General features: G+C 44.4%; 1 pseudogene across 1 annotated transcript; it reads right to left on the reverse strand.

The window, feature by feature from the left end:
* Window positions 1-415: 415 nt before the first annotated feature.
* LOC308462446 (vomeronasal type-2 receptor 26-like) lies at window positions 416-7379 on the reverse strand (annotated as a pseudogene). Its single transcript has 4 exons — window positions 7218-7379; window positions 3509-3736; window positions 3036-3162; window positions 416-1314 (listed from the first exon to the last, which is right to left on the reverse strand). The product of its transcript is annotated as a vomeronasal type-2 receptor 26-like (transcript).
* Between the last annotated feature and the right edge of the window lie 321 nt (window positions 7380-7700).

The following is a 7700-nucleotide window of genomic DNA, read 5'->3' on the forward strand; positions in this document are numbered from 1 at the left end:
ATACAAATTTGAACCTTTTCTACATTAATATAATAACAATATTATTATTTTTTAAGTGCTTGAAGAACTGGTGTCAATCAAAGATGTAATGATCTCCATGGCCAATTTGCCATGTCTGGTGAACTATGTATTAATGAAGAATACAGTGGTACCTCGGGTTACAGACGCTTCAGGTTACAGACGCTTCGGGTTCAGACTCTGCTAACCCAGAAATAGTACCTCGGGTTAAGAACTTTGCTTCCGGGTGAGAACAGAAATTGTGTTCTGGTGGCGCGGCGGCAGCGGGAGGCCACATTAGCTAAAATGGTACCTCAGGTTAAGAACAGTTTCAGGTTAAGAACAGACCTCCGGAACGAATTAAGTTCTTAACCCAAGGTACCTATGTACCGAGACAATGCCACTTAAACAACAACAACTATGATCTCCTTATTAAATGTTCTTTTCTGTTCAGCTCAGGCCTCAGAATAATGATACAGCATTTGGGGAAGAAAATAGAACCCAGCAACCCAGCACTGGAGGACAAGATGGAGAAGATCTCCACAGCTACCATGTATTTTCCTTTCGAGCTCAGGTATGCTGGAACAAAGGACAGCCACACACTGCAAAACACCAGCATGCTGAAGGTGATGAATTTGGCTTCATTGAAACTGTCAGGTAACTTCCTGGCAAAGAAAGCCACGGTGAAACTGGCAATGCCCAGGAAGCCCATGTATCCCAGGACAGAGTAGAACATGGAAGCGGAGCCCTCATTGCATTCCATGATGATTTCCCCATTCACAGAGTGCATGTCTGCATCGGGGAATGGAGGAGAATGAGCCAGCCAAACCGTGCAAATGGCCACTTCAATCAATGAGCCAGAAAGAACAATACCTTATGCCAGTCTTTTCCCCACCCATTTCCTCATCCTGGATCCTGGTTTGGTTGCTATGAATGCTAGAACCACAGTGATGGTTTTTGCCAAAACAGTGGAAACAGACAAGGAGAAAACAATGCCAAAAGCCATTTGTCGGAGAAGACAGGTTGCCTTTCCAGGCTGCCCAATGAAGAGCAAAGAGCAGAGGAAGCAAAGAAGGAGGGAGATGAGGAGAACGTAGGTGAGGGTCCGGTTGTTGGCTTTGACCATGGGAGTGTCTTGGTGCTTCCTAAAGACTGCAAGTATTAAAACTGTGATCACAGAGAATGAAACAGCCAACATTGTGAGGAAGATTCCTAAAGGTTCTTTGTAAGAGAGGTAGCTTAGAATCCGGGGAATGCATTGGTTTTTATCCTGGTTGGGATATTGGTCTTCTGGACATATGAAACAAACATCCATGTCTGAAAAAAGGATGGCACATAGAAATGTTTCAGCTGATTCAAGGAGTAACTGAATTTGAGCAGATTAGAAGCACCTATAAGCCAGGAAATATTTGATTCAGAACTGATAACTCTCATTTATTTTCTACGTGTGTTTTGGCAAAATTTTCACCCAGCTTTAGTATTCTCTCTCCCTCCCAAAAGAGTGCTGTGGGAAGACAGTATTTCACCACATAATGGTCACATTTTTCATGCTGGTTTTTCTTTACAAAAAAGGAGGGTGCGACAATTATGTGAGGAAGAACCTGAGGCACGACCATTATGCGAGGAAACATTTTTTATTCATGAACAGACTTCTGTTTATGTTGCTCATGGCAGCTTCACACCCCCCCCCGCCCACTCCCCTTGTGTCTTTGGCTGGCACAGAGAAAGCGCGCTGAGGATGTCCTGCCACTATTATGCGCTGAATGCTCTGGAACTGATTTCAGGGAGCAAAGAAAGGGGGTGCGACTATTATGCAGTGATGACCATTATGTGGTGAAATACAGTAATAATATTGAAAGGAGAAAGAGCACCATGTGTTTGTCCATTACAATTGCCTGGTATGCAAAATTAGAAAATTCAGCCTTTAGAGTTTTATATTCATGCTAACCAATCTCTTCAGTGGAAAGTTTTTGTCCATCAGCCCCCTATTTCTGCCCCTCCACCAGCTTGGACTTTTCCTCCTCTCCACTTATTCCTGTCTTCTCTCCTTTCAGACTCCACCCACCCGCCAGAACTTAGGCTACTGGCCACTTGTATTAAAGTTCTAGAATAACGTGCGTGCTGCAATGAAAAACCAAAAGCTTTTCTATAAATGATCGGTATTATTATTTTGTTTTATTATTATTTTGTTTTATTATTTTCGCATCTTAAAAAGTAAAGACATCACCTTGCCAACAAAGGTCCATATAGTAAAAGCTACGGTTTTCCCAGTAGTGATGTATGCAAGTGAGAGCTGGACCACAAAGAAGGCTGATCGCCGAAGAATTGATGCTTTTGAATTCTGGTGCTGGAGGAGACTCTTGAGAGTCCCATGGACTGCAAGAAGATCAAACGTATCTATTCTGAAGGAAATCAGCCCTGAGTGCTCACTGGAAGGACAGATCCTGAAGCTGAGGCTCCAATCCTTTGGCCACCTCATGAGAAGAGAAGACTCCCTGGAAAAGACCCTGATGTTGGGAAAGATGGAGGGCCCAAGGAGAAGGGGACGACAGAGGACGAGATGGTGGGACAGTGTTCTCGAAGGTACAAACATGAGCCTGACCAAACTGCGGGAGGCAGTGGAAGACAGGAGTGCCTGGCGTGCTCTGGTCCATGGGGTCACGAAAAGTCGGACACGACTAAACGACTAAACAACAACAACAACATTTTTATTTTGTATGTTATGAAAATACTAGATGGGGACTAGGAACATAGGAACCAGTGCTATACCGAGTCAGATCCTTAGCATTGCTTACTGTATCTAAAGTTGAAGATTACATTTGTTCCTACTGAAATTCATTTTGTTACTTTTTGCCCAGTTTTGCAGTCTCTCTCTCTTTAAACCCTTCAGCAACTACTTACTCTGCAGAAAATGTCTACACAATGATGTCAGCCTCCAGATGGTGCAAAAGCTCTCACCTGCTCATTCTGCCAGTCAGAAAACTCCCAGAGACAGGTGCTTAGACCAGAGCTAGTTGTTGACTGACTGTGGCTCCTACCTTTCTGGTTAGAGATCATCCCTTCTGGACATGGAGCACAATTATAGCAGCAAAATTTCTCTCCCTCCTTCTTTTTCCTGCTGTAGCCAGGATAGCAGTTGTCATTGCACACAGAAAGAGGCACAACCTGTCCAGAAATGTGACCAGTAAGATAAGCATAATTTCCTCACTCATGCCCTGAGCTTGGAAACATTTTCTTAGGGGACAAAATGGGTTCAAGAAGGAGTCCTGACTTGGTTTCCCAAATCAGTTCATGAAATAATTGGCACATTGTGGCATTCAATCCAGCTTATTTCAGAAGTGATGTCTTAAGAGTTAAAAAAGATGGCATTTTTCAAGGATGAATGTATGAAATCAAATGTCTGCAAACGTAATGCTACCCAGGAGAATTGAACAGGCAGAACTCTACACTGGCAAAATAGGAACTATTTCCATTCATTTTATTCATTCCTGCAGTTGAAGTTTTGTCTCACCTGGTTGAAGCTTCTATGCCACACAAGTTGGTCATCATTAATAGTTAACTCTTTGCCTGCCAGAGCCTGAGGATCCAGTCTTCCAACTTTGACTCTGTCAAATGATCGATTAGGGAGAGTAACCCAATTGGTAACATCAAAATCTACAATTAATTCTTGATTTGTATCAAAATATACACTCTCTCCAACACTGTTGTTGAACATGGTGTTCTTTAGAAAGCCATGGAGCTTTGGTGAAAGAGACAATGAAACACGGTGAGAATGTGAGTTACTGAGTTCTATGCTTCTCTAAAGATGGAGCGGACTTGTGTCAGATGGTATCAGATGAAGCTATTCTCCCCAGTACTAGGTATTCCCCCGGAGTCTGTAATATTGTCTCTTTCCCTCTCAATATTTAATTTAAAGCTCTCCTCATCAAGTTCATGAGACTCTTAGCAAACACATTCTGGCCAACTGCTGTGAGGTGCAATCAATCTCTTGCCAGATGTCCTTCCTCAAGGAAGTGGAGGCCAGGTCCAAGAAGCCAAATCTTTCCTGATAACACCACCTGTCCAGCCAGTGGTTTACTTCCAGTATTTCCCCCTCTTTTCCTGAGCCACAACCTTCAACAGGAAGGAGTGATGAAAAAACCACCTGTGCCTCTAAGCCCTTCAGCTTCTTACCCTGAGTCTCCTAGTTCCTTGCTATATGTTGAAGGCTGTCTCTGGCAGTACTGCTTGTACCATAGGGGCCAACTCCTAGGGGCCGAGGTCCCTTCAGTCCCTGCAATAAAATATTTGAGGGGGTCAGACCTCTCAAAGTTGATGGGCATTGCATGTCAAATGGTGTGCATGTGCCACATCTTGTGATCAGTTATGTGGGGCTGGGGTTACCTGCCCCCTAATATTGTATTCAAGTTGCACCCCTGGTTTTTACCCCCGTGAATCAGAAGGAAGGGGAGTGTGGTCTGTCTTTGTAAGGTGTGGCAACTTCTCTGTCACGTCATGCATCTTTGCACCTAAGAGACAGCGCACTTCGTGGGACTTCCTGTTATCTCTCTATACTGCTGCTTTTGTAGGGTGCAGGACACCCTACAAGTGGGGAACCTTCTGCTTCCCCTTCATTGGAGAACCCGGCTTTTCCTGAGTAGAGCTATTGGCAACCTCCCATGGCTGCTGGGATGCTACCTTTGTCACACTGACATGACCTCACATTCTTCCAGGGATTCGCCTCCTGCACTGGGTGATCTTTCTCCTCCCGAGGGGCACCCCCTGTGTCACTGTCCCAGGACAGTCCACTCTGTTTTATCAGTGAATTCCTCATTTTGCCTGATGACTTGAAGTGTGGATATGTGAGCCTCAAGCTATCATATCTTCTCTTACAGCAAGACGAGCAGCCTGCACTTGCTTCAGGTGTAAAGGTAAAGGAACCCCGACCGTTAAGTCCAGTTGCGAACGACTCTGGAGTTGTGGCGCTCATCTCACTCTACTGGCCGAGGGAGCCAACGTTTGTCCGCAGGGAGCATCTGGGTCATGTGGCAAGCAGGACTAAGCCGCTTCTGGCGAAACCAGAGCAGCGCACGGAAATGCCGTTTACCCTCCCACCGGAGTGGTACCTATTTATCTACTTGCACTTGACGTACTTTCAAACTGCTAGGTTGGCAGGAGCAGGGACCAAGCAACTGGTGCTCACCCCATCGATTCAAACAGCAGACCTTCTGATCGGCAAGTCCTAGGCTCTGTGGTTTAGACCACAGCACCACCCACGTTTTGCACATTTTCAGGCAGGAAGGCAAACATGGCACAGGGACTGCAGGTCATTGCAACCTCCATGTCTCTTGGTTCTAAGCACATGGTGAGACAAGCCTCCCCTCAAACTCTCTTGCTAAATGCCCTCACAAACACCCCTGGTTACAAGTTCACGAGCTCCCAGAGTCTGCAAGCAGCTAAGGAGAACTGCTGCTGGCAGAGAACTCCTTGCCCACTTCTTCATGCAGCCCGGCTTCCTCTCAGATCATGTGCGTTAGCAGAGCATGCAGCCAAGCACACCAAGAGCCACAAACCAGCTCACAATCGAGCCTCCAAACAGCTCAGACAAGAAACCAGCCTGAATCCTAAAGAAACAGTCTCACCCTCCTCTTTACAAGCTCCTGGTCAGGTTTATATGGCAGTAAGTCTCATTCCATGAACTTCTGATGAGACGCACATAGGACTCCCCTCAAAAAGCAAAATAAAACACTGGGATGGGTGCCCTTAAATCTTTGCATCTACTTTAAAATTAAGCACATTTGGGTTTGGGTTGTTGTTGGTTTTTTGTTTTTTTTATAAGGTATTATTATTTTTACCTTAGATGTTTAGCCCACTGTTCCCTTATAGGAGGATTATTTGATTGTATTGCATCCTTCCTAACCTGCCGAAGGAACGATCTGCTGACACTGTACATGTGGATTATTTTCTGTAGATACTCAACTGTTGCCTAATATTATGGTGGCCCCCAGTCAGGGCCTAAGGAGGAATCCATCTTTTTAATGGGCACATAGATTCAGAAAACCACAGGTACCTGGGAAATGGGGGAAATCGGTTGTTGTTCATTCCAATTATCTTCTACAAATATAGTCATCTCTCCACCCCCACTCCAACCACCAAAAGGAAACAGCCAGATTCCATTTGGGTAAAACACATGAGAAATTGCATTCATCAGTTCAGTACAGCCTGAGTGCAATATGTTTTGTTTTATGACACAGTCACTAGATCTCAGCAAAGAGGTGGAATTACCTGCCATGGCTGTATATAGTGAAATGCTGCCCTCTCTCCTTTTACTAATATTTCATATTTGGATGCGAACATATACGTGGCATGCAAAGCATGCGCCACAGCATAAGCAGCATTGTAGATATTGTAGCTGTGGCCGGTCATACGCATTTCAAAGAAAGTATGAAGAAGGCTCTCCAACTTCTCTTGGCCTGTGCAGGCCTCCATGCTTTCCACATTCCCAGTGGAATCTCTTAATGAGCAGCTGAATGCCTGCTCCCAGAAATTCTGAATGAAACCATCTCCTTTTGCCCAAAAGGGTTTTATGCTCCCAACAAATGTCTGGAATCCAGGGGGCTCCTTTGAATGAACTGTGAAGGATAGGGCGCCATGGAAGCTTTCTATATCCCAAAGCCTTTGAATTGATATTGAAGGGAAATCCCATTGGGATGTAACAATCCAGACTTTACACACAGGTGGCAATCCATGCATTGTTGCAAAAAACAGTAACATTCTTAAAACTTGGAGGGAGGGTTTTTCTCCATATACAACACATGCATTGGTTTTTCCATCCGTTAAAACTTGATATTTGTCCAGCTGTCTTAAAACCATGTCTATCAACTCTTCCATATAAGTCCTCTTTGCTGTTCTAAATATGAAGGCACAACAGATGCCGTTTTGGGATAACATTGACTCCATTGTTTGCAAAAACTGATCCCCATTGTCATCATCTACAGCAACAAGCCCAATCCATGTCCACCTGAAATGGTGAAGTAATCGGACAACCCCCTTGTACTGATGGGCTTCATGTGGAACCATCTTGTACAAGGAAGAGAACAGGACTTTGTCATCCTGCACTGGGGAAATTGACCCATAGGTAAGCTGAAAAGAAATATATAACAATTAATCACATGGACTATAGAGCATTACAATATCAGTCATCCTTCTAAAATGCCCATATCTCCATGCTTGGGTCTCACCTGTGGAATCTTGTAGATGGCAGAAATGGTGGCCACATTGGCAGAAGTTTCAGAAGCCAGCGCCCCAATGAGAGCAATGAGGTTGCTCCGGGCATCACACTGGAAGTTGGGAACAAGCCTATACTGTCTGGTAAGCAGGTTCAAGGTGGCCTTATAAGTCATTCTTGCTACATAGTAGCTGTTGAGAATGTGGAATCCCAAGGATATATTTGGAAGGATTTGGGGGTTCTCATTAATCTCTTTGATGGCAAAAACCAAGGCCAGAATATGCTGGTAGTTCTTTGGCACGGAACTGCAATGGGAATGGTTGACTATTAACCAAAGAAAATAGTGCTGGCATTTATTTCTCAGGTAATTGTAATGAGAGATACTGGCTATTTAATCAGACAAGCAAAAAAGGATTTCTCCTTTCATGGTCACACTTCTGTCTACTTGGATGATTATGGCATAACAATGCAAAAACAGAATAAGAAACGGGTGCAT

This window comes from Podarcis pityusensis (genome assembly GCF_964106645.2).
Source record: "Podarcis pityusensis genome assembly, chromosome: 14".
In the NCBI taxonomy this organism is placed as follows: Eukaryota; Metazoa; Chordata; class Lepidosauria; order Squamata; family Lacertidae; genus Podarcis; species Podarcis pityusensis.